A 27,655-nucleotide genomic window follows, 5' to 3' on the forward strand; every position below is an offset into this window, starting at 1 on the left:
GATTAGATGAAAATGGACACGCTGCCCATTTTCATTCGATCTCCTCATAGAGGAGAGCAATACTCTGACATATCTGCACAATGAACGGAGATGGATTTGTCATCCGCGATCCCCACTAAGCAAGCAGCGTCCGCCAAAACAGATTCACCCCGTGTGAAAGGGGCCTAATGATGCATGAAAAGCTTTTTTTTCAAAAATACAAAATCTATTATAACACAGACATTTCACAAAAATAACTTTTTTTCTGGTATAATCATAACTTATAATTTCTTGTTATTTTCTAATGTCTCTAACTGGCTTTCTTTACACTAACTAGTATTATTCCTAATGATACATTGACAGTATATGAATATACTGAGACAGAGGAATGTGTAACATTGATATGGCTGCTTATCTCCACTGACATCTGGAGTGACAGCTCTGTGATAAAACATTGGAGAACTAAAAAGATAGTATTGTGATTGATAGATTAATAATACCCATCACAAAATATCGGTATTATGTACGGATGTGAAACATCTGCAGGAACTGTTACTGCATCTCATGATACAAAGACAGGTTAGAATGAGGTAATTCAATTAACGCCAAACTCTCCTTGAATTCTAGATAATCCACTATGATAGGTTTACCTGTGACAATCTTGAAATATTTCTGCTTAAACAGTCCTCCCTTTAAAATTTGTTGGCTATGTGCAACAAATATATGTTATAACAGTAAACAAGTGTACTTCAGGAACTAAAAAACAACTTTATCTTGTTATCATTCTTGGTATTTTGGTTAAACATTTAGATTGCAACTGGTAACACCATCCTATTGGTCCTTTATTAAAGGAGCTACAGAAATATCTGGCAAGTACTGGCTGTGTGGTACAACAATCTCCCGTATTCTTCATATGTCTGGGCTATGGGGTAGAGTGGCAAGACGGAAGCCTTTTCTTATGAAGAAAAACATAAATTTTCCAAAAAAAGCTGAAAGCAAAAAAAAAAGCTAAAAGCTAAATTTTCCAAAAACACATCTGAAGTCTCCCAAAAGCATGTGGGAAAATGTGTTCTGGTCTGATGAAATCAAGGTTTAACTTTTTGGCCATAATTCAAACAAAAAAATATGTTTGGCGCAAAAACAACACTGCACGTCACTAAAAGAACACTATACCCACAGTGAAGCATGGTGGTGGCAGAATCATGTTTTTGGCCGTTTTTCTTCAGCTGGAACAGGGGCCTTTGTCAAGGCAGAGGAAATTATGAACAGTTCCAAATACCAATCAATTATGGCACAAAACCTTCAGGCTTCTGCTAGAAAGCTGAACATAAAGAGGAACTTCATCTTTCAGCATGACAATGACCTAAAGCATACATCCAAATAAACAAAGGAATGGCTTCATCAGAAGAAGGTTAACGTTTTGGAATGGCCGGACCAGAGCCCAGACCTTAATCTGATTGAAAATCTGTGGGGTGATCTTAAGAGGGCTGTGCACAGGGGATGCCCTCGCAATCTAACCAATTTGGAGTGTTTTTGCAAAGAATAGAGGGCAAATATTGCCAGGTCAAGATGTGCCATGGTGATAGACTCATACCCAAAAAGAGTGTTGTAATAAAATCAAAAGGTGCTTCACCAGAGTATTAGTTTAAGGACGTGCACACTTATGCAACCATATTTTAGCTTTTTATTTTTACTTCCCTCCACCTAAAAGATTTCAGTTTGTTGTTAATATTGTAGGTCACAATAAAGGTGGAAAAAGTTCTGAAATGTATTTATCTTTTGTCTCATTTTTTTACATCACAGAAAACTGACATTTTAACAGGGGTGTGTAGACTTTTTATATCCACTGTATGTCTTCCTCTGCTTCAATGCCTCCAAAACTGCCAAAATCTTCCTTCTCCTCCCTCTCCTCTTGTGTGTTCTGTGGGGTAAGAAGAATGGTGTCTGCATAAAGCGGGCCTTGAGAGAAAAGGAAGTCCTCCTTTTCCTCCCACTGCTCTGCCTCGAGTGCCCTGTCCATTTTGCCACGCAGAGTCTGCTCCAGCAGGAACACAACAGGGATTATGTCATTGATGCATGCATTGTCACGGCTCACCATCCTTGTGGCCTCCTCAAATGGTGACAGCACAGTGCATGCCTCCTTTATCAGCAGCCATTGGTGTGTGGAAAAAAGCAGAGCTGGTCTGAGACTGTCTTTATGCCATACTCACACAGGTACTCATTGACAGCCCTCTGCTGCATGTGCATCCGCTGCAGCATTGCTAAAGTCGAGTTCCACCTGGTGGGCATGTCAAAAATCAGGCAGTTTATGGGCGGGTGGAATTCCTGGTGAATTTCAACCAACTGAGCACTGTATGACTGTCTGAAATGGTTACAGACTCTTGCTTTAGCAGATCTTCCAACCCTGGGTACCTGTTTAGGAAACACTGCACCACCAAACTGAGGACATGTGCCATGCTTGGCACATGTGTCAACTTTCCCTGTCTAAGGGCAGACAGGAAGTTTGTGCCATTATCGCACACCCCCATTCCTGGCTCCAGCTGGCATGGTGTGAACCTCTTCTGGGCCTGCCCCTGCAGAGCTCCAAGAATCTCCTGCTCCGGTGTGGTTTCTGTCCCCTAGACACACCAACTGAAGCACTGCATGGAACCTTTTAGCCTGACTCACTGAATAGCCCCTTGAAAGCTTCGGGGTACTTGTGGTTCATAGGACAATTCAGCAAAGGAAGGCATAGAGGAGGAGGAGGAGGGGGTAGAGCTGACAAATCTCGCATCATCACCACTAGATGTAAGGAGATGTGGCAGCACATCAAACTACAGCACTGAGCCTTGTCCTATATCCTTCCAAATTGTAAGCAGAGGTAGCCAGTGTGCTGTGAACGAAATATAGCATCCCTGACCATACTTGCTGGACCACCTCTTGGCTGTGACTGTATTTTTTTTTTTTTTTGCTGCAGGAGATGGGGCAGAGGAATTTGCCGGCTATAATCTACAGATGGGGATGTGCTACTGGCAGATGTGCTGCAAGGACCTAGGACACCTTGCATTATACCATCATCTCTCTCAGTGGAGGCTGCTGAGAGGTCATGAGGTATAGTGGGAGTAGACTGAAGTGAGTAAGCAGGAGGAACAGAATTGTGTCCCTTTTGTGTGGCTTTTAGGTGCTCTGGTGGTTGGAGGTTAAATGCCTTGTCAAGCATGTGGTTCCTAATTGCCTGGTGTTTTTGCCACACTTGATGTGCTTGAGTCAAAGTTTGCAAATTGCAAAAGTGTGATTGGCTGCACATGTGCTAAAAATGGCCCAGACAGCTGAGCTGTGGGAAGGGTGTGGGGGAGATAACAGCTCCACAATGTGATGGAATAGGGTGGCTGCTCTCTACTCTTCCATGATGGCTGCCTCATTGGGATTGTGCCTCACCTCACTTACCACCTCTGCTCTATCCGGCACCCAAGTCGCATCAGTGACCTCATCATTATCATCATCTCCTCCATCCTCATTACCACTGGAGACAACTTGGCAATACGATGTGGCTAGGGTAACATTACTGCCAATTTGTGTATAGGAATAGCTGTGGACAAGGAGGCAGATTTAGCCACTCTGGCAGCTGCAATGGACTGCACACTAGTCTCTGCTTGGGTGATGGAGGATGAGGATGGTTTAGGAAGCCAGTCCACTACCGCCTCTGCATGCTGTGGCTGGATAGCACAGGCAACATAACTAAAAAGAGGAAATTATGCCCTGCCTGAGGGCTGACCATGTCCACCTTTGCCTGTGGACACATATGCTGCTGGCCCCCTCACAGTGCCATGGGACTATCTGCTTCTTCTTGTTGGCCTCCCAGACATGATGGGAAGGTGCTTATTAACAAAATGTAATAAAGATGAGGAAATATGTATGTGGATGCACTTTAATCAATGGAAAGTGGTGTTTGGTGCGCTTTTAACCTGAGTACTCACTACACAGACACACTCCACCAACACACTACAATAGACTGCAGTAAAACATCACTAAAACACTGTAATGTACTGCGTTAAATGGCACATAAAACACTGAAATATTTTAAACTATGTAAAATGTGCACTAATACACTGAAATATACTGAGTTAAATGGCACGTAACGCACTGAAATAAATGAACACTAAAGTGTTAAATAAATGGTCACTCCCTACACTCACTGAACTATCACTAGCTTCACACTAAAAAAAAATGAATGTTTACTACACTCACACTGTCTGAACTATCATTATATTCACACTAAAATGACACTAAAGTAAAAATGAATGGTCGCACTACACTCACACTGACTGAACTGTCAATAGATTCACACTAAACTGATATTCTACACTGACAATTGAATCAGAATAATACACTAAAGCACACTAACTCTGTAGTAGCACTGAACAGAACCCGGTTCTATCTCTCTCCACGCCAATATCACACAAATGGCCGCTATTGAAAGAATATTTTTTCATATTGTAGGGTGGGACTAAGAGCAATGAGCCATGATTGGATAGAGTCATCATTACTTTCTCCAACCATGGCTCTGTCAGTGCTTTGTGCCCTGATTGGTTAAAGCTTTTATTGCTTCAGCAAATCAGGGCTTCCAATGCATTATGCGGCGGCACAGTGCATTGTGGTCATTCGGCGGGCTGATCAAACAAACGAACGACCCGATAATTCGAACAGCCTATTTTCGGCCCAAACTTTTGCTCAGGCCAAATCATTCGCCCATCCATAGTGCTCCAATTGGAGACATTTATCTTCATTGTTCATCCTGGTAATCACACAGGAGTAAAAGGGAAATTCTCCAATTCGACACAGACAACAGTGAAAACCTAACAATGGTTCTATCTCTTCTGTCTGATAACGTGGTATTAAACGCAAAAACAAAAATGTAATATAGTACAGCTTGCCAATCATTAAATGTTGTGGCTGCTTTAGTTCCTTTTTTTGGGGCTTTTTATCCTTGATTTTTCACTTGGTGATTTCAGCAGTAACACAATTCTTGTCTTAGGTTGTCTCCACTCTGGTTGGAAAAGTAACAGGGACACCTTTGGACAGCAGAATTGTCAATCTTGGGAGAGGGTTTTGTTAGATGCACTATTACATTTAGATGACCATTGTAAGCTCCCTTGTCAGTGTTACATGATTTATCTCAAACCTCTAACTGCCAGTTTTGTTAGACAGCTTGGTCTGTTAACCACTTGCCGACCGCTCACTCGAGCTCTACTGCGGCAAAGTGGTTAGTTCCCGTCCAGCGACATAGACCTATGTCGCTGGACTCCTCTCCTTGTGGGCGGCGCTCACGCGCCGCCGGAGGCTCGCTCCCGCTGTATTCAGTCACAGCGGGAGTCGGGCCAGGGGAGGAGCGGTGGCAATCGCTGCTGCTCTTCCCCGATCGTCGGGGAATCGAGTTTGGAGATCACAAGCGAGCGGATCTCCTAAGTGACAGACAGTGACAGATTGCAGGGTTCAGCATAGCTGAACCTGCGATCTGTCCCTGTGTCACTCAGTCACCTCCCCCCACACACGTTAGTGAGCACCAGGCATACATTAACCCCTCCCTCTCCAATAAAATTAACCCCTTCCCTGCCAGTGTCATTTTTACAGTAACAGTGCATATTTATAGCACTGATTATTGTAGTAATGTCACTGGTACCCCCAATCTGTCCGCCGCAATGTCGCAGTCCCGCAAAAAAATCGCAGATCGCTGCCATTACTCGTTAAAAAAAACACCAAAAATGACAGAAATCTTTCCCTTAGTTAGTAAACGCAATAAGTTTTGTGCAAACCAATCAAAATACGCTTATTGTGATTTTTTTTACCAAACATAGGTAGCAGAAAACAAATTGGTCAAAAATTTAAAAAAAATTTGATTTTTACATTTTTTTTGGGGGGGGAATTTCATATAAAAAAATGTGAAAAATATTGTTATTTTTTCAAAATTGACGCTCTTTTTTTGTTTATAGCGCAAAAAGTAAAAATCGCACAGGTGATCAAATACCATCAAAAGAAAGCTCTGTTTGTGGGGAAAAAAAGCACGTAAATTTAGTTTGGGTACGGTGTCGCAGCACGACCGCGCAATTGTCAGTTAAAGTGGCCTGGACGTAAGACAGCAAAATCCTCCGGTGGTAAAGTGGTTAAATGAAGGACAGAGCCCAAAAACTAAAAACGAATGCAAACATTAATATCTAAGATTTACTAAGCTGTAATATAGTACATTTTGTTTGTGGAATTAATACCATTTTAAACAAATGAATAGAAGGTTTTACAGGAGTCTTACTTTATCAAGCAAATGAGCAAGCATACCTAGTACAGGAACGCAAAGTAAATGGGCCACACACGCATGTCTTCCAGTTAGCTTTAGTAAGCAAGCTGACAGCATATAGCCATCCTTCTGCTGCAAGTCAGGTTATGATTAGGGATAGGTTTGTGTTTGTGACAATTCTCAGGGAACCCTGGCTGTTCACAAGAACCTCCTGTTGTTGCTGCAGCAAAAAGTAATTCATTTGTTGGCTGCAATAATGCCATCAATAAATTATAGCTTCCTTCTGTGCAGGACACTAGCATCGTTGGTTACAAAGACTGTAAGGGCTGTAAAGTGTCATTGGTTGCTAGGACACTTTGGACTCTTATGTCCTAGCAACAACTATGCCTCTGCCCACCGGCTTGCTAAAAATTGCAACTAGCAAGAGGGCATCCAAGGCAACATCTTTTATCAAATATGGTCATGACCACATTTGGTTAATGACATCAGGCAGCTCCCAGCCCTTTTGTTTACATACAGCTATGGAGTTGGGAAGTGTTAATAATGGCAAGCTGTCTTTTGGGAGCATAAGTGTCAGTAGATCAATACATTTTTAATTTGGCTGGTTGTTGGTATTGCCATTCATTGTGATTGACATGGTTCAACATTGCTAGCCAAAATGATTGACATTACAATTTACACCATGGGACATTTGTTTGAATTTTTTTCTGATAAAGATTTTGTACTGATGTGTTGTATTCATTTACTATTTGATCTTTTTTATGAAAGAGTAATACAATAAAAGTTATTTTTTATTTTTTTTTATTTTGCATAGGGTCCCCCCTTAAACTCCAATCCGGATCATAAAGGTCCAGTATGGATTCTGCTTTTTAGAGGTGTTGTGGAGGGTCATATCAGCACCTCATCAAGAGACAAAAAATACAGCCCTTTATCTTTGAATATTTTTTAATTTAAGGGGGACCGACTTAAAAAAAAAAAGGATGGGTTCCCCTTTTCCTCCAAAAAGCATAACGAACCCTTAACTGAACATGCAGCCTGGCAAACAAATTTCACTATAAACGATCCATCCGAGTGCAGCAAAGTCTTCTGTGTGTGATGTTGACGCACAGCCATCCCGACAGGGTGGTCAGATGTAGGAGACACCCACTGTCAGCTACTTAGAGTGGCTCTCTTAGATAGCCGCCGGGACCCTTCTTTTTTAAATGTGTCTGCGGGATCGATTCCCTTAATTTAGAGGTCTGTCAGTGGACTGTGTATTGGATGTTTACTCCAGGCTGCGGGAATGCAAAAACCACCTCCACCATTGTGAGACTGGGGAACACTATCACATGGTACTCTGAGAGAACACAAAATATATAATTCAACAGGCATTAATCAGCGGCTTGCTATGAAGGCACTCGGCAAGGGGGAGGGGCCCAGAGCAGCGGTGGGGGACCCGAGAAGAGGAGAATTGGAGCTGTTCTGTGAAATACCACTGCACAGAGCAGGTAAGTATGACATGTTTGTTATTTTTTTTTAAAGTTTCCTTTACAATCACTTTTAGCATTATAGGGTGTAGAACTTAACCACTTTACAACTTAGCCTATTTTTGACACTCTTTGTTTACAAGTTAAAATCAGTATTTTTTGCTAGAAAACTACTTAAAACCCCCAAACATTATGTATATATATTTTTAGCAAAGACTCTGGAGAATAAAATGGCGGTCATTGCAATATTTTTTGTCACGCGGTATTTGCGCAGCGGTCTTTCAAACGCAATTTTTTTGGGGAAAAATTATGAAAAATCACATTTCACTGCATTTAAAAAATGTTTTTTTGTATATTGTCAAAGGTGATGTCACGCCGAGTAAATAGATACCCAACATGTTATGGTTTAAAATTGCGCACATCCGCGGAATGGCGACAAACTACGGTCAACAAAAATCTCCATAGGCGACGCTTCAAAACTTTTTAACGGTTACCAGTTTAGAGTTAGAGTGTAGATCTTTATTTTTAATCATTGCTCACACTCTGGTGATCACAGCGATACCTCACATGTGTGGTTTGAACAGCGATTTTATTTACGGCGCAACTTCCATATAAGTTTTCTTTCGTGCACGAGCTAACGATGGGGGCGGCTAAAAAAAAATTTTTCCTATTTATTTATTTTTTTTTAATTTTAACACAGGTTTTTTAAAAAAAAAAAAAATCTGATCACTTTTATTGCTGTCACAAGCAATGTAAACATCCCTTGTGACAGCAATATGCAGTGACAGGTACTCTTTATGGACCCTAGACCCCTCCACTACACTTCCATGTATTCAAAACGCCGAAAACGGCATTTTTGAATACTGTCACTTTTTGAATCTGCTGCCTTTAGCAGCAGAGTAACCCGGACGTGACGTCATGGACACCACCTCCGGGTTACGTCATCGGAGACCCGATCAAAGCCACTTCCGGCTTTGATCGGGACTCCATCCAGCCGGCGGACGTGCCGGCTGGGTGCTCGGGTCTCCCGCTCGCTGGGGTAACGATCGAGCGGCTCCCGAGCCGCATCGGTCATTACCGTCGGAAAGCCGACAGCCGGCTCTAAAAAAAACGGTCCCGGGATGATGCCTCTAGCTAGAGGCATCACCCGGGAATAACCACGCAAAATCAGCCGACGTAGGTCTACGTGGCTAGATGTTAAGTGGTTAATATGCTTCCAAAATACTAAGAACTCCACTTATTATCTTCACTAACCACCCTTTGTAGTGCATTTATTTCTCTATTATTATAGATGTTTTTTCAGCAGTGTATATTATAACAGGTTTCAAATAAGGACAAAACCTAAGTTCAAGGGATTCCATTCAACGTGGGTGCTTTTTGAACTCTATCTACTTATATGAAGGGTCCCTCACAATCATATGAAACCAGTTTATTATATGTAAGGCTCCACACATGTATTTTTAATCAGGATTACATTTCACACAGATCTATCATCGTGCACAAGTGTAACAGGCCAGTCCTTCTTGAACACATATCATTTCTCTGCATTCCTCCTTCAACCTTTTTTAATTTGTATAAATCTACTGCATTCTGACCTGCAAGGCAGTATTTCTTTAGGAAAGCAAAAATGCTTTGTGACATGGAAGAACAATTTGTTTTTTATGCTCAGACAAAGAATTCTTTAATGTGGAACAATATCCAGGTCACTCGTTCAGCACAATGTGAAGAATGCAAACAGATGCACAGGCTGTTTCTCAAAGAAGTGCTGGGCTGAGACAACTGCTGCTGAAAAAACGGTATTTTACAGGTCTGCTCTTTGTTTCATTCCTTCTGTGTTTTTGTTTGCATTCTTTTCATATTGGAAGATGACTTCAGTAGGACATTTCTATGAAAGTTAAACTTAGAACTGACTCTCGGTTGCGTGGCTACTATTGTATATGGACCTGAAGAAAAGGGGGGCAACTCAAATCAGACAAGGCTCCACCATATGTAACTTTCTTCATTTTGCATTACTCTGTATTAGCCCTACTGCTGTAATTTGTATCAATACTTTGAGATCTAAACTGGCTCTCTGTTATCTTCCCTCAACAAGTGCCCCATGAGAACTCATGTACGGTCACAAAGGCGGATTTGGATGCAGGTTTTGCTGCTATTTATGAAAAATTAGCAGACAAGTTTCAAACGGAAATTCACAAGGTCACTAATAGTGATGTCGCGAACCTAAAATTCGCGGTTCGCGAACGGCGAACGCGAACATCGGCAAATGTTCGCGAACCGGCGAACCGGGCGAACCGCCATAGACTTCAATAGGCAGGCGAATTTTAAAACACACAGGGACTCTTTCTGGCCACAATAGTGATGGAAAAGTTGTTTCAAGGGGACTAACACCTGGACTGTGGCATGCCGGAGAGGGATCACGCAAAAAAAAGTTCTTAAAAATTATAATTTTTTGATAGAGAGCCAATTATTGGAAAAATTAAAAAAAAATAAAAATAAAAAATTTCTTTGGATTTAGCATCTGGGGGGTCTAAAAAGTGTACCTGTGAAGTTTCAGCTCTGTAGCATGTCCAGAACCCCTAAAAAACAGCATTTTTCTTATATTTTCAGGAATATGGCTTCTCTGCGGCTGGCTTTTTCTCTTGCAGGCATTTAGCGGGCATTTTTTTAGGCAGGCATGTCATTTTTTGTATTTAGTGTCTGGGGGGTCTAAAAAGTGTACCTGTCAATTTTCAGCTCTGTAGCATGTCCAGAACCCCTAAAAAACAGCATTTTTCTTATATTTTCAGGAATATGGCTTCTCTGCGGCTGGCTTTTTCTCTTGCAGGCATTTAGCGGGCATTTTTTTAGGCAGGCATGTCATTTTTTGTATTTAGTGTCTGGGGGGTCACAAAAGTGTACCTGTCAAGTTTCAGCTCTGTAGCATGTCCAGAACCCCTAAAAAACAGCATTTTTCTTATATTTTCAGGAATATGGCTTCTCTGCGGCTGGCTTTTTCTCTTGCAGGCATTTATCAGGCATTTTTTTAGGCAGGCATGTCATTTTTTGTATTTAGTGTCTGGGGGGTCTAAAAAGTGTACCTGTCAAGTTTCAGCTCTGTAGCATGTCCAGAACCCCTAAAAAACAGCATTTTTCTTATATTTTCAGGAATACGGCTTCTCTGCGGCTGTCTTTTTCTCTTGCAGGCATTTATCGGGCATTTTTTTAGGCAGGCATGTCATTTTTTGTATTTAGTGTCTGGGGGGTCACAAAAGTGTACCTGTCAAGTTTCAGCTCTGTAGCATGTCCAGAACCCCTAAAAAACAGCATTTTTCTTATATTTTCAGGAATACGGCTTCTCTGCGGCTGTCTTTTTCTCTTGCAGGCATTTATCGGGCATTTTTTTAGGCAGGCATGTCATTTTTTGTATTTAGTGTCTGGGGGGTCTAAAAAGTGTACCTGTCAAGTTTCAGCTCTGTAGCATGTCCAGAACCCCTAAAAAACAGCATTTTTCTTATATTTTCAGGAATACGGCTTCTCTGCGGCTGTCTTTTTCTCTTGCAGGCATTTATCGGGCATTTTTTTAGGCAGGCATGTCATTTTTTGTATTTAGTGTCTGGGGGGTCACAAAAGTGTACCTGTCAAGTTTCAGCTCTGTAGCATGTCCAGAACCCCTAAAAAACAGCATTTTTCTTATATTTTCAGGAATACGGCTTCTCTGCGGCTGTCTTTTTCTCTTGCAGGCATTTATCAGGCATTTTTTTAGGCAGGCATGTCATTTTTTGTATTTAGTGTCTGGGGGGTCACAAAAGTGTACCTGTCAAGTTTCAGCTCTGTAGCATGTCCAGAACCCCTAAAAAACAGCATTTTTCTTATATTTTCAGGAATACAGCTTCTCTGCGGCTGGCTTTTTCTCTTGCAGGCATTTATCGGGCATTTTTTTAGGCAGGCATGTCATTTTTTGTATTTAGTGTCTGGGGGGTCACAAAAGTGTACCTGTCAAGTTTCAGCTCTGTAGCATGTCCAGAACCCCTAAAAAACAGCATTTTTCTTATATTTTCAGGAATACGGCTTCTCTGCGGCTGTCTTTTTCTCTTGCAGGCATTTATCGGGCATTTTTTTAGGCAGGCATGTCATTTTTTGTATTTAGTGTCTGGGGGGTCACAAAAGTGTACCTGTCAAGTTTCAGCTCTGTAGCATGTCCAGAACCCCTAAAAAACAGCATTTTTCTTATATTTTCAGGAATACGGCTTCTCTGCGGCTGGCTTTTTCTCTTGCAGGCATTTATCGGGCATTTTTTTAGGCAGGCATGTCATTTTTTGTATTTAGTGTCTGGGGGGTCACAAAAGTGTACCTGTCAAGTTTCAGCTCTGTAGCATGTCCAGAACCCCTAAAAAACAGCATTTTTCTTATATTTTCAGGAATACGGCTTCTCTGCGGCTGTCTTTTTCTCTTGCAGGCATTTATCGGGCATTTTTTTAGGCAGGCATGTCATTTTTTGTATTTAGTGTCTGGGGGGTCACAAAAGTGTACCTGTCAAGTTTCAGCTCTGTAGCATGTCCAGAACCCCTAAAAAACAGCATTTTTCTTATATTTTCAGGAATACGGCTTCTCTGCGGCTGTCTTTTTCTCTTGCAGGCATTTATCGGGCATTTTTTTAGGCAGGCATGTCATTTTTTGTATTTAGTGTCTGGGGGGTCACAAAAGTGTACCTGTCAAGTTTCAGCTCTGTAGCATGTCCAGAACCCCTAAAAAACAGCATTTTTCTTATATTTTCAGGAATACGGCTTCTCTGCGGCTGGCTTTTTCTCTTGCAGGCATTTATCGGGCATTTTTTTAGGCAGGCATGTCATTTTTTGTATTTAGTGTCTGGGGGGTCTAAAAAGTGTACCTGTCAAGTTTCAGCTCTGTAGTATGTCCACAACCCAAAAAAAACAGCATTTTTCTTATGATTTTTAGTAGAAAACTAATGCAGTGTCTTTCCAGCTGTCTTTTTTTCTTTCTGGCAAGCTGAAATATGATATGCCAAGGCAAACATGCCTATCAGTTGAGCTATGACACAGACAACACTGCACACATGGGGAAATATGTAAAACAAAAAACAGGAAAAGGAAATTAGGTGACGGTCACAAAACATGATATTGTGATTGGCCAAATAAAAAGTCACCTCGCGATGAGGTCGCGCCAAAGTCGCGCTAAGTCGCGCCAAAGTCGCACTGGAAGCGACGCTACTTTAGTGGTAGCGGCAGTGTAAACCAGCACTAAAACATCCAGTGTGTGAATACGATCAGGTATGATGTTTTATCGGTCAAGTAGTGTAAGGGTTACGCCCGTCGCCCGCTTCACAGTGACAGACCAAACTCTGACAGACCAAACTCCCCGTTTAACAGTCAGTCAGTCCATTTGCACAACCGCAAACTCCCAATTTGCACAAGGTTGGATACCAAGCTAGCCATGTCCCGTTCCTTGTCCTCACTGACATCATTGAAGGTCTCTTCCTCCACCCAGCCACATACAACACCAAGGGTCCCCGAAAGGTGAGAACAAGCCCCCTGGGACGCCTGCTGTGGCTGGTATTCCACCTCCTCAAAGCCACCTTCCTCCTCTGACTTCTCTTCTTCAGACTCCTCTCTCTGCGTTGCCACAGGTCCAGCAATTGACAACGACAAGGCTGCTTCTGGTGGTGATGAGGACCACAACTCTTCCTCTTCATGCTCATCTACAGCCTGATCCAGTACTCTTCGCAGGGCACGCTCCAGAAAAAACGCATATGGGATGAGGTCGATGATGTTGCCTTGGGTTCGACTGACCACCAGGGTTGTCATCTCTGCAAAAGGACGCATGAGCCTACAGCCATTGTTCATGAGCATTCAGTAACGCGGCCAAAAAATACCCAGCTCCGCAGAAAGAATGAAAGAAAATGAATGTTTTTTTTTATGAAAAATTATCCTGCGGATCGCTTTTGGTCTGTACACAATGAAGCAACGACCTTATCATCTGGGGTGTGCCAACACAATCCTAGAGGTGATCGCTTCATTGTGATACGCAAGCCCCTTCACCACGACAAGGTAACGATCACGAAGGGGAATTGACACATGTATGTGCCTTTTTTTTTGTTTTTTGTTTTTTTGCAGCCACAGTGTAGCACCAGAGGCCAGAAAAATTAGGCATGTACACATGCATGAAAAAGTAGGTATTGTTGCAGCCGCTGCTGTAGCAGCGGCCTGAAAAATTGAGGTTTTAAGGCAGAAAGTGCACTAAAACATTGCTGCTTGAACCGTAGTTGGTGGCGGAGACGTCACGTAAGTCATCCGGCATGCAGAGAATGATTATATACAGCAGCGTGTGGACCATTTTTAGGCCAAGGCATCTCAGTCATCACCAGGCCTTTTTTAGTCAAATGCATCCCCCACTGTCAGTCCCTTCGGGATCCATGCCTCATTCATCTTAATAAACGTGAGGTAATCAAGACTTTTTTGACCTAGGCGACTTCTCTTCTCAGTGACAATACCTCCTGCTGCGCTGAAGGTCCTTTCTGACAGCACACTTGAAGCGGGGCAGGCCAGAAGTTCAATGGCAAACTGGGATAGCTCAGGCCACAGGTCAAGCCTGCACACCCAGTAGTCAAGGGGTTCATCGCTCCTCAGAGTGTCGATATCTGCAGTTAAGGCAAGGTAGTCTGCTACCTGTCGGTCGAGTCGTTCTCTGAGGGTGGACCCCGAAGGGCTGTGGCGATGCATAGGACTAAAAAAGCTCCGCATGTCCTCCATCAACAAGACGTCTGTAAAGCGTCCTGTCCTTGCCGGCGTGGTTGTGGTGGTAGGAGGAGGATTACTTTCACCTCTTCCCCTGTTGGATTCCCGTTGTGCTGTGACATCACCCTTATACGCTGTGTAGAGCATAGTTTTTAACTTATTTTGTAGCTGCTGCATCCTTTGCGACTGCCGGTAATTGGGTAACATGTCACAGACTTTCTGCTTATACCGGGGGTCTAGTAGCGTGGCCACCCAGTACAGGTCGTTCTCCTTCAGCCTTTTTATACGAGGGTCTCTCAACAGGCATGACAGCATGAAAGACCCCATTTGCACAAGGTTGGATGCCGAGCTACTCATGTCCAATTCCTCGTCCTCACTGATGTCATTGAAGGTGTGTTCTTCCCCCCAGCCACGTACAACACCACGGGTACCAGATAGGTGACAACTAGCACCCTGGGATGCCTGCTGTGGTTGGTGTTCCTCCTCCTCAAAGCCACATTCCTCCTCTGACTCCTCTTCCTCACACTCCTCTTCCAGTGTTGCCGCAGGTCCAGCAATCGATGGTAAGGCTGTTTCTGGTGGTGGTGATGGTGACCACAACTCTTCCTCTTCCTCTTCACGCTCATCTACGGCCTGATCCAGCACTCTTCGCAGGGCACGCTCCAGGAAAAAAACATATGGGATGATGTCGCTGATGGTGCCTTCAGTGCGACTCACTAGGTTTGTCACCTCCTCAAAAGGACGCATGAGCCTACAGGCATTGCGCATGAGCGTCCAGTAGCGTGGCAAAAAAATACCCAGCTCCGCAGAGGCTGTCCTAGCACCCCGGTCATACAAATACTCGTTGACCGCTTTTTCTTGTTGGAGCAGGCGGTCGAACATTAGCAGTGTTGAATTCCAACGTGTCGGGCTGTCGCAAATCAAGCGCCTCACTGGCATGTTGTTTCGCCGCTGAATATCTGCAAAGTGCGCCATGGCCGTGTAGGAACGCCTGAAATGGCCACACACCTTCCTGGCCTGCTTGAGGACGTCCTGTAAGCCTGGGTACTTCTGCACAAAACGTTGCACAATCAGATTCAACACATGTGCCATGCACGGCACATGTGTCAACTTGCCCAAATTCAATGCCGCCAACAAATTGCTCCCGTTGTCACACACCACTTTGCCGATCTCCAGTTGGTGCGGGGTCAGCCACTGATCCACCTGTGCATTCAGGGCGGACAGTAGTGCTGGTCCGGTGTGACTCTCTGCTTTCAGGCAAGTCAACCCCAAGACAGCGTGACACTGTCGTATCCGGCATGTGGAATAGCCCCTGGGGAGCTGGGGGGGTGCAGTTGGTGTGGAGCAAGACGCAACAGCAGAAGAGGACTCAGCCGAGGAGGTTAGCAAAGAGGATGGAGTAGGAGGAGTAGAGGAGGTGGCAGCAGGCCTGCCTGCAAGTCGTGGCGGTGTCACCAACTCCTCTGCAGCAGAGCCACGCATTCCATGCTTGGCAGCCGCCAGCAGGTTTACCCAATGCGCAGTGTACGTTATATACCTGCCCTGACTGTGCTTTGCAGACCAGCTATCAGTGGTCAGATGGACCCTTGCCCCAACACTGTGTGCCAGACGTGACATGATTTCCTTTTCCACAATAGAGTACAGGTTGGGGATTGCCTTTTGTGAAAAATAATTTCGGCCGGGTACCTTCCACTGCGGTGTCCCAATAGCGACAAATTTTGTGAAGGCCTCAGACTCCACCAGCTTGTATGGTAAAAGCTGGCGGGCTAAGAGTTCCGACAAGCCAGCTGTCAGACGCCGGGCAAGGGGGTGACTCTGCGAGATTGGCTTTTTGCGCTCAAACATTTCCTTCACAGACACCTGACTGTGGGCAGGTGACGAGCAGGAACTGCTGAAGGTGAGAGGCGGAGGGGCGGGTTGTTGATAGGGGGCATGGAGGACAGCAGTGGTTGACGTGGCTGAAGATGCTGGACCAGGAGGAGGATGGTGGCTTTCAGTTTGTGTGCTGCTTTTACTCATGTGTTGATCCCATAGGCGTTTGTGATGTGAGATCATGTGCCTTCGCAAAGCAGTTGTACCTAGGTGGGTGTTGGACTTCCCACGACTCAGTTTCTTTTGGCACAGGTTACAAATGGCATCGCTGATATCAGAAGCAGACACACAAAAAAAATGCCACACTGCTGAGCTTTGCAAGGACGGCATTCTGGTGGTGGCAACAGCTTGCGTTGATTGGCGTGCTGTCTGGCTGACCCCGGGTGCCGAATCTACATGCTGTCTGACTGCGCCACTAGCTCCTTGCGATGACCTCCTCCCCCTGCTTCCAACTCGTCTCCTCCTCCTCTCTGTCTCCCCATCTGAACTTTCCCCCTCTTCTTCTGCTCTTCGAGCAGGCACCCAGGTGACATCCACAGACACATCGTCATCATCAGCCGCTTCACTTGACAACTCAGCAAAGGCAGCAGCAGCAGGTACAACATCATCATCATCACAATGTACGTCCATGTGTATAATGCTGCCTGACTGAGACATATCCCCGTTATCTACATCCTCTGGCACTAATAGTTGCGCATCACTTATTTCTTCAAACTGATGTGAAAATAACTCCTCTGACGGATCAAGTGAAGCGGCTGTGGTGCTAGTGTTGGTGGTGGTGCCGGCGGGCTGGCGAGTGGTAAATTGAGAGGTGCCCGAAGCTGAGCTGGAGGAGGATGGTGCATTAAGGTTCCGAGCGGAAGCTGTAGACGATTGGGTGTCCTGTGTAAGCCAGTCAACTATGGCCTCAGAATTTTTTGAGTTCAGGGTCTGTGGTGGCCTCTGAACACTGGGCATTATTCTAGGGCCTAAGGAAATCACAGCACCACGACCACGACGGCCCTTGCGGGGTGGCCTGCCTCTGCCTGTCATTTTTTTTTTAATGTGTTGTTACTGTTGTACTATGAGTGCAAGCTGCTGTGCCACCTTATATATCAGTGGTGGGTGGGCAGTGGCACAGTACACTCTCTGTGGACCTGACAGCAGTCACTGGCACCCAGGCAACTGCAATTTAAAAAATATATATATTTTTTTTTACTTTGCAAGCTGCTGTGCCACCTTATATATCAGTGGTGGGTGGGCAGTGGCACAGTACACTCTCTGTGGACCTGACAGCAGTCACTGGCACCCAGACAACTGCAATTTAAAAAATATATATATATTTTTTTACTTTGCAAGCTGCTGTGCCACCTTATATATCAGTGGTGGGTGTGCAGTGGCACAGTACACTCTCTGTGGACCTGACAGCAGTCACTGGCACCCAGGCAACTGCAATTTAAAAAAATATATATATATATTTTACTTTGCAAGCTGCTGTGCCACCTTATATATCAGTGGTGGGTGGGCAGTGGCACAGTACACTCTCTGTGGACCTGACAGCAGTCACTGGCACCCAGGCAACTGCAATTTAAAAAAATATATATATTTTTTTTACTTTGCAAGCTGCTGTGCCACCTTATATATCAGTGGTGGGTGGGCAGTGGCACAGTACACTCTCTGTGGACCTGACAGCAGTCACTGGCACCCAGGCAACTGCAATTTAAAAAAAAATATATATTTTTTTTACTTTGCAAGCTGCTGTGCCACCTTATATATCAGTGGTGGGTGGGCACACAGTGGCACTGCAGTGGGCACAGTACACTCTGTGGACCTGACAGTCACTGGCAGCCCAGGCAACTGCAATAATAAAAAATATTTTTTTTTTCAATTTATTGCAACAAGATGCTGTGCCAACGTATATATATCAGTGGTGGGCAGTGCACTGCAGTGGGTACAGTGCACTCTGTGGACCTGACACAGCACTCACTGCAATTATGACAGAGGAAAAAAAAATATTTTTTAAAATGCCAGGTACTGTGCCTGTGCCACCCGAAATGAGTGTGGTGTGCACACAGTACAGTCTGTGGTAGGTCTGTGGCCTCTCACACACAGCGGGCAGGCAACTGCAGTGTACAATAGATATATATATATATATATATATATATATAAAGAAAAAAATCTATTACCTTACCAGCCCTTGAAAGGGCTTTTGGGGACACTGTATATATATATATATATGTATATATATAAATAAAAAAATCCTCAATTACCAGCCCTTAAAAGGGCTTTTGGGGACACTAGATAGATATAGATATATATATATATGAAGAAACAACTCAATTACCAGCCCTTAAAAGGGCTTTTGGGGACGCTAGGTATATATATATATATATATATATATAAAAAAAAAAAAAAAAAACCACAAATACCAGCCCTTAGAAGGGCTTTTTGGGGTGCTGATATTACAGCAGTAGTGGACCAAGAACACTGCAAGACCAGGAACACTGACTAACTGTCCCTAGCTTAACAGCAGCAGCAGCAGCAGCAGCAGCTCTCCCTACTCTCACTACACACACTGCTTCAGAATGATCTAAGATGGATGCTGCCCTTGCTTATTTATAGGAGGTGGGAGGGTGTGGGAGGGAGGTACGCTGATTGGCTGGAAATGTGTCTGCTGACTGTAAAGTTCAGGGTCAAAGTTTGCCTCAATGATGTCTTATGGGGGGCGGACCGAACATCGCATATGTTCGCCGGCAGCGGCGAACGCGAACATGCTATACATCTCTAGTCACTAATACGTTAACCCAGGAGATAGCTGCTTTGGGAGGCCGCACAGATCTATTAGAGACCAAGCACGACGAACTTTCTATTGCCAATAATGACCTTAGAAAGGACTTTGAGCTGCTTTCTGATAATTATAGCTTGTTACAAACACAAGTGGAGGACTTGGACAACAGAAATCGCAGGAACAACCTGCGCCTCAGAGGCATTCCCGAAACAGTTACAGATCTGATCCCTGCAGTTTCCAAGCTCTTCAAAGACCTGCTGCCTGACAAACAGAAATCGGATTTTACCTGTGACAGGATTCACAGGGCCCTGCACCCCAAACCTCCTCCTGATAAGCCTCCAAGAGACATAATTTTATGCCTCAAAGACTTCCTAATCAAGGAGGATATTTTGCGAGCTTCTAGAAACACTCCCAACACATCTTATTGGAGGGCACTCGCATACAGATTTATCCCGATATTTTGCAGGCCACATTTGAAAGGCGGCGCAAGATGAAAGAGGTCACCTCTGTGCTACAAGCAGCCCGAATCCGATACAGATGGGGTTTTCCCTTCAAGCTGACAGTCCCTCACAATGGCACAGTTTACGTGGTGTATAACCTGGCTGAAGGAAAAGAACTTCTAGTCAAACTAGGCCTCCTGGAATCTGCCCCTGAAGTTCGCCCTCAGAACACTCCTAGGCCGTCGCCATCTTGGTCCACCCCAGCAGCCAGAAGAGATCAGCGAAGGTGGCGGAATCCTTTTAGAGATGGCGGTTTCTGAGGTTGTCCACTATGGAGCTAGGCATTCCTGGTGATACACTAAATCTCACTTAAGTGTCTCCTTGGATTTCTTGAACGCTGGTGTGCCCTTGCCCTAGTGTGGTCGCTCCCCTACCATGGGCGGCTGTGCTGGGGTGACTGTGCCCACTAGTGTGTCTGCAAAGACATTCTGATGGTTTAAAAGTTCTTGACATAATTACTTGAATTTGCTTGTATACCTTTCTCTCTCCTCTCCCTTGTGTTAGTCCTCTATGTGCTGTTTTGCGGATGCCCGTGCGCCCAAGGCGAGGTTGGTCCCCCGGGACTCTCCGCGCCTTCGGTGCCCGGATTTCCGCACACGGTTTTTGGACGGTTATGTCCAATGGGTAATGTTTTTTTGGATGGGTCTTATTTTTCTGCCCATCTCCAAAAGATTTTCTCAGGTTCAAAATTTTTGGATGATCTTGTTTTATTTGATCAGTTGTTGTTTCAAAAAAGGTTAGTTTGTTAACAGAAAGTCATTTTCTCAGGTCTTTATATATAACATGCAAGTATTTTGGTTGATCTATACTTTTCTAGCCCCTAATGGGGAGCGAGGTTCACACTATACCGAGTCGGAGATTCAACCCCCAATCAGTCTGGGGCCCCCTCCTTGGGTTCCCCAGAGGTTTTATCTGTTTGGTTATTTACACTCGGCTCTGGTCATTTTTCCTTTTTCTCAAAAGTTTACCCTGCAGGAAGTTCAGAATGAACGTAGTCCTTTTAATATAAATCATGGGGATTAAAATTTTGTCACATAACGTTCAAGGGTTCAATTCCCCCAATAAAAGAAATAAGGCCTTCAAACATTATAAAAGGTTAGGAGCGGACATAATTTTATTACAGGAGACGCACTTTGCAACTGATAGACACCCTAAATTCTTCGATAAATCTTTCAAGCAGTTTAAATGTTCATCTTTCCATAATAAAACTAGAGGGGTTGCCATCTTTATACATAATAGTATAATATTTGATATATCATCCACGTACTGTGACCCAGAGAGCAGATTCTTGATTATCAAGGGGAGTATTGCTGGCAAAGCTATTACCATAGCTCCTGTATATGCACCTAATGATATGCATACCACATTTTTTAGACAATTTTTTGAAGTTCTTGACAGGTTTGAATCCCCACACATGATGGTTGGAGGGGACTTCAATCTAGCTGCCCATCCTTCATTGGACAGAAGTAACATTACAGCCTCATCCAAGGCTTTCCCTAAAAGCCTGAAACATGCCTTAAGTGATAAACAATTGATAGACACCTGGCGTGCCCACAATGTTGGAGCAAAGGGTTACACCTTTTATTCTCATCCCCATGATAGCTCGGCCAGGCTTGATTATATTTTTTGTACCCCGGTTTGGCGGTCTAATTCCTCAGCTGCAGGTATACATGTCTGCCCTTGGTCCGACCACCAGATTGCGCTGTTCGAATCGGGGGGAGTGGGTCTGGGTGGCACCACATTTAACTGGAGACTGAATGACTCCTTACTGAATGATCCGGCGTTGGTTGCCCAGATCTCCTCTTCTCTGATCGATTATTTCCAGATTAATGAAGATGGGATATCACCCACTCCTGTGGTGTGGACGGCTCATAAGGCAGTCATCAAGGGAAATTTGATTGCCCTGGCCTCAGCCAGGAACAAATCTAGATTGTCAGACATTAAATCCCTCACGAAAGAATTAGATCAATTATATTATAAACACAATCTCTCCCCCTCCTCCACACTTATGGATCAGATCCATATTAAAAGGAAAGCTTTGGATGACATCCTTTCTAGTGATACTGAAAAGGCCCTTAGGTGGTCCAAAGCCAAATTTACACTCCACAGCAACTCCACATCTACAATGTTTGCAAAGAAATTAACTCAAACAACAAGACCCACTCATGTATACAAGCTCAGAAGGCCAGACGGGAGGATGGTTTCACACCCCAAGGAAGTCTTGGAAATCTTCACAAACTTTTACAAAAACCTCCTCTCTGTGCCCTCTACGCTACCTGTAAATGAATTTCACCCATGGATAGATAACCTATCTGTCCCGTCTTTGTCAAGTACACAAAAGGATACTTTAGAGGCACCTTGTACAGTAGACAAGGTCCTAGATATGATTAAAGCCCTCAAAACCTCCACCGCCCCCGGCCTAGATGGCTTTTCCTCTTCCTATTATAAAACCTTTGCCACAATTCTTGCCCCCAGACTTGCTAAATTATTCAACCACGTCCTTCAGGGAGGAAGCTTTCCAGCAGAAATGCTCCTGGCTAACATGTCCCTCATTCCGAAACCGGATAAAGATCATTCCTTCCCTCAAAATTATAGGCCCATCTCGGTCATGAATAATGACCTTAAACTATTCGGCAGACTGCTAGCTAACCGACTATCCAATGTAATCCATAAATTGATCCATCCTGACCAGACTGGGTTTATTCCAGGTAGACAGCTTTCAGACAACATTAGGCTAGTCGCTAATATAATTAATGATGCCAATCTCAGCAAATCCCCTACATGCCTTGTGAGTTTTGATATTCACAAGGCTTTTGATAGCGTCAGCTGGCCTTATCTAGAACACCTTCTTCCTAAGTATGGACTAGGAGAAGGGTTCATTCATGGATTTAAAGCTCTATATCAGTCCCCACAAACAAGAGTTCGCCTTCCCGGTTGTAACTCTGAATTTTTTCCCTTACATAGAGGTACGAGACAGGGTTGCCTTCTTTCCCCCCTCCTGTTCACTCTAGCAATCGAACCCTTGGCTACAGCCATTAGAAAGAATGGCCTTATTACGGGGCATTACAAGGGGGGGAAGGAATACAAATTAAGTATGTATGCCGATGATGTCTTATTATTTTTATCCAAACCTCACATTTCACTCCCTCACTTGCTGATCAAACTGGAGAGATTTCGATCCATGTCGGGCTTAGGGGTAAACCTCTCCAAATGCTCTATTATGCCGATTAATCTGCCTAATTGGATGCAAACCTCCATCAGAGAGAGTTTCTCTTTCACCTGGTGTTTAAGATCTTTTCGCTATTTAGGGGTCCAGATTACTCTTCATTATGAATCACTATTTATATCCAACTTCCCTCCAGTATTTAAAAAATTAAGTTTGTTATTGAAGACATGGTCTTCGTACCACATCTCGTTTCTGGGCAAAGTTACAGCTATTAAGATGATTATCTTACCTAAGGTCTTGTTCTTCTTTAGGGCCCTTCCCGTTAATGTCCCTAAATCTCATATCAGTTCTTTTCAGCGGGAGATTTCTAAATTCATTTGGAACAGTAAGAGATCCAGATATAACGGTCATATACTTTATGCCCCCCAATCCCAGGGTGGCCTGGGCATTCCAGATTTATGGTCCTATTATCTCTCAGCCAAACTCATTCAAATGGCTCAATGGAACGCAGACCCCGAGAGTATTTCCTGGCTTTCGTTCAAACAGGCCACAGTTTTTCCGAACTTTCTCTCGGCGGGTCTCTGGAATGGTGCACAGCCGTCTAGTTATAATGCAATTGCGAACAAAATAGTTGTTCATTTATACAGGCTGTGGCTAAAACTGAAAACCCCCCTGGGTCTGTTGTCGCGAGTCTCTCCGCTAACATCCTTTTTGGGACACTTTGACTCCGGTTTGCTCCCTCTAAGCAGAGAGGACTTATCCCCTTGGATAACCAGAGGCCTGGTGAACCTCAAAAAGCTCTCAATAGGCAATATTTTTTGTACATTTGAACAACTGGTAGATTTATATGGTCTTCCCAGCTCTGAAAGGGACCACTATACCCTTGTGAGGGCATTTTTTCAATCACAGGACCTCCTCACACTAAACCCTCCATTTACTATTATTGAAAACATTTGCTCCGCCTCATCTAGGGATCGAGGGCTTATATCTAGCCTTTACTCTCATATTGTTACTAGTACCCTCCCAGATAAACATAAGTATATGACTAGATGGGAACAAGACCTAGGCTGTAACTTCTCCATTCCAGAATGGCACCACATGATTTCAAACATGCGTAAATGCTCACGTTCTAGTGCATGCAGGGAGACACCCCTAAAAGTAGTTACAAGATGGTATTTGACTCCCTCCTTGGTTCACTCCTTCTACGATTCAGTCTCCCCCCTCTGTTTCAGGGGCTGTCCAGAAGAAGGTAATTTACTGCATATTTTTTGGAGCTGCAAATGTTTGCGACCCATATGGGATCATGCACAGAGACTGGTGACCAGATTGGCTGGGACATTGGTTTCTCTCTCTCCTAAGATATGCTTGCTTTTTGTAAAAGTCCCTGGTGTCCCGAAGTCTACATCCAATCTGATTCATACTTTGATGTGTTCCATTCAATGGATGATAGCTTGTAATTGGAAATCAGATACTCTATTATGGTCTCAGGTGCTCTCCAGGATGGAATGCATCAAACTGACAGAAAAAATCTTTCATTCCCTTCATAGCTCCATGATGACATTCCATGCTAAATTGGGACAATTGTGTTGGGCCAGTAAGTACTTCTTAATCTAAATGATATGTCTAACTTGACAGTTCTGACACCTCATGTGTATTTGACTACTTGATATTCTGCTATACTATGACCAATATTTGTTGCACACTTGCTATGTTTTCAGAGTATTTTTCTATGCAATATATTTTTATATATATATGCGATGTTACATTGTTGACCTGTGTAAAAGTTTTGTTTGTACTGACTTTCTAATAAAATCTTTTGTAAACAAAAAAAAGAAATCACAGGGCCGCCCCGTACAGCCTACCTGACAGGCCACCCCCCTCCCCCGCCGAATATATCAAGACAACATTTTCACTAAAAATACACTAAAATCATTATTAGCGAACACATTCATAACAGAGAACCTGTGTGATTCAGCCATTTTTATTTATTTTTTACATTAAAAAAAAATATATACATATATATATATATATATATATATATATAATTTTTTTAAGTGTTAAAAAGGTTTACAACTATTTAATTTTACACTTTTTTTTAAATGATTTATAACAATGTTTTTTTTATTTTTTTTACAATTTGTTGTTTTTTTACAGGACAGGGAAGCCTGCAGCGCTGTGGGGGGGAGGGGGCACAGTGAAAAGGGGGCACATGGGAGGGGGGGATCCGAAGCAGGCAGAACAGAGGGGGATCATTGTCAGTGAAGCAATTACAGGAATGATGCCTTGTGTCTGTGTCTCTCCCTGCAGCAGCTGAAAGCTGGCAGGAGGGAGAGAAACTGTATTTCAGCTGCTGTAGAGAGCCACACAGGGCTTCCTTCTGTAATTGCCCCTCCACCCGACCGAACCAATTCCCCGCACTGTTCAGGCCCCCCTGTGTGCTCAGACTCCCTACAGGAGGACTGGTGCCCCCCCCCCCCCCCCATCAGCAGCTCTGAGTGTGGAAGCTGTTTAAAGCAGTATTAAACCTTCTCCTACCACATGATATGATGCAATGTGGATTCAATTATGCTGTACCATAAAATGCACTTGTTACTTTTGTCATTTTGTGAGTATAATACTTACTGTTTTTACATTAATAACGAAATGGTTTTTGGATAATGACTAGGTCTGTGTGCCCTCTCTGTCTTTTTGTGGTTTCAGTGATGGCATTCTGTCTTGGTCATTCAAATGGCCAGAGCCCGCAAACCCAGAAGGAAGACCGGGTGAAGATGGAAGCCCTGTCAGTAGTGACAGCGTGCCACTGGAGGGCTTCATTTTAAAATAAGTCTTTCATAATGTGCTAGTATGCAGTATTTACTAGCATAGTATGCTCTTTACTTGCACTGGGATTTTAAAAAAAAAAAATTCTACCACTTTAATGTAAACTTAATTTTAGTCCATGAAAATGCGGCATAATAAAAGTCTGCCTCAGTAGGAAACTTGTCCTGAAAATGCCATGACTGCAGCACCAGTTAAACAAAAGACTGGTCATATTGAGCAACGATATCTCTTATAGCCAAGCAACTGCTCATAAAGGCACCAAATAAAAAGCAATGTGAAATTTAAGATGTATGAAAATGCCACAGCTGATATTTTTTATATTCAGTGGGTTGTAATAGCAAAACATATCAGATGAAAAGAAGTACATTAGAAACACTCTATCACCAGCTGATTATGTTCGCATTGCCTACAAAGAATTTTAAGAACACTTCAGGGGCTTTTATTGATAGAAATACTTCCGATGAAATGTCCAAGTCTAAAGCAAAAGGTTACTATAGCTTCCCCTTATAAACACTGAACACCTGCGTAAAAAGCAAAAGGCTATATCAAAGAATCCAGCATCACTTAGTCAGTTTGTGGATTTTGTCATGCTAAACAAGCTAATGAATGAATGATTAGAATACAGAAAAAAAACATACATATATCAAATAATTGCTAAGTCTGCCTGAGCTGTATTTAATTTAGGCTTTCCTTAAGATTTTAATAGATTGTCACTTATTTTCTAGGGTTATTTATTATAATTTTGTAACTAATAAAAATGTCCTAATGCAAATAATTATGTATTCTTTACTGAAGGGTAAATAAAAAAATAAATTAGACAAAGGGAATGGTATATAATTCCCTAAAAAGGGGGCAGAGCTGGCGGCTGGAGCGGATGGTCGGGTGAGAGAAAAGCTCCGGAGACCAGGACTTATACCGCGGCACACAGCAGTAATCCTTACCCGTATCTCAGCTGAATTACAAGCCTTCCACCTGGGGAAGTCATAAACCATGTCTGGAAAGCGTAAGAATCGCGAGGGGCCGAAGAAGCTCACTGACTTCTTAATTGCTGCAAGGGGGAGAAGGGGGCAAGATGGCGCCGCCTTGGGCAGACAGATGGCACATGCGACTGAGCCTGAAAGTGAGGAGCCTGTCAGCCCGCTCTCACAAAGCACTGGACCAGGTATGGCTGAACTGTTAACCTACTTCTAATAGTCCCATCAAACAAAAGAGACGCTTAAATAACTCAGGGGAGCAGGGAGCCAACATAGTACATGACAGGGAATTAATAGAGGAAACTAACCAGCATGAAGTACACCTTACTGCCTTTCCTACTTCAGGGCAACCTGTCATGGACACAACCCTGAATTAAATGCTGTTCCTGCGGGGAATACTGCAGCACGATATGACAAATTTAATTAAATCGACTTGCAGAGAAATAAAAGCTATAGGGGACAGAGTGGACTATCTAGAAAACAAAATGGGGAATTTCATTTAGGCCCACAACAAGCTAGTAGACTCCCAGTTTGAGATGGAAGATAAGCTCCAAGCCCAAAAACTTTAAATGGCGGACCTGGAGGACATATCCAGTAGGAACAACAATACATTTAGGGGGATTTTGGAGTCAGTCAAACTTCTGGATCTAATGCCTTTTCTTACAAAAAATGATGAGGGAGCTCCTACCATTTCTCACCCCCAATGATGTCATTATAGATAGGGCGCACCACTTGCCAAAACAGCACACTTACCATAAAAAATGCAGACGGATGTCATTGCAAGGATCTATTTTTTCCAGTCAAAGACCAACTGATTCGCTATGCCCGACAACGACCTGCTCTGCCTGAGCTGATTTACAGGGATCTCCATGTATACTGACTAATCACAAGCTAGAATGACAGCCCGCAAAAATCTTAGTCCTATTACTAAAATGCTCGGAAACCACAAGATCATTTACAAATGGGGTTTTTCAGCTAAGCTACTGATTGACCGAAATGGGGAGTTCTTTGTGGTAAATTCCTTGGACCAACAGCTTGACCTACTTCGTTGATGGGGCTTTTTACTATCACCCGACAAGAATAACTCAGACCATAACACCAACAGGAGGAAT

Source organism: Pelophylax lessonae, assembly GCF_965119305.1.
Source record: "Pelophylax lessonae genome assembly, chromosome: 1".
NCBI classification, from domain to species: domain Eukaryota; kingdom Metazoa; phylum Chordata; class Amphibia; order Anura; family Ranidae; genus Pelophylax; species Pelophylax lessonae.